The following is a 1,110-nucleotide window of genomic DNA, read 5'->3' on the forward strand; positions in this document are numbered from 1 at the left end:
AAGAGATAGCTTTAATTATTGTGTTTCTCTTTACAAGGGAAATTGTGGCACAGAGTTGGGAAGGAGTAGGAAGTCTTCAGTTATTTTAGATAACAAAGTCTAGGGAGAAGTCCCTGGAAGGTGACATTTAAGCACTAGTCAGAGTATGTTTCCTGGGTATCTCTAAAATACATGGTGCCCCTTCTATTCACCCCACCTCTGCACTACTATTGCTTGGTGAAGGTCATCAAGTTGCTTATTGTCCTTGTGAATACCTTCTACCTGGGTGCCTTCCCAAAGCCTGAAATGTGGCAGGACCTGGAAAGACAGACAGATTGGCTAAGCACATTTAATCCTTTTACTTTGCTGTGGGCTTTCTTATATGTAGCTGACTGACACTCTTGGAGTCTGAGGGACACAAAACTCAAACCTGTAGGATGATATGACAAAGGGTAGTGGCTCATCACATGCATTTGCTTGCTGAGAGGGTGGTTATGTTTCCTCTAGTCCACCAGACCTTGTTCTGCTGTTTGCTATGGGAAGGGACAGAAAACGACCCAGTGGTGGCAGCAGAAATCAGATGAATCTCATCTATGCACAGGGCACAGTAACTTTCTGTTGTTTACTTCCAATATCTCACCTGGGTCCTCTGACAGTCTTGCCTTTGAGTGGAGACTGCTATTCTTGATGCGGATATCAGAGAAATAGGCTGAGCCTCTTCAGAAGTTTAGTCAAGGTCATATAGTTGGTGGGGACAAAGCAAGTCAGTGCTTACACTTTTGTGGGGAATGAAAACCTGTTAATCATCTAACGTCAGGCTGTAGAAGTATGTTTCATAACCATGAAAATAGTCACTGCCATAGCAACTGTTTAAAGTCATAGTTCACCCTGTACCAGTTTCTTCATCTGTTCTGGCTGCAGTTAGAAAATACCACAGAACTCGTGGCATGCAAACGAAAGACATTTTTCATTGTCACTAGACTTTGAAGGATGAGATGAAGGAGCAGGCAGGTTTTGTGTCTGGGAAGGTGTTTTCTAATGACATCTTTTCCATTAAGTCCTTACCACTGGAAGAGGTGAAAGGTCTCTCTTGGTCCTTTTTAATAAAGGAACTGATTTCATTCACCAGAC

Source organism: Cricetulus griseus, assembly GCF_003668045.3.
Source record: "Cricetulus griseus strain 17A/GY chromosome 1 unlocalized genomic scaffold, alternate assembly CriGri-PICRH-1.0 chr1_1, whole genome shotgun sequence".
NCBI lineage: Eukaryota > Metazoa > Chordata > Mammalia > Rodentia > Cricetidae > Cricetulus > Cricetulus griseus.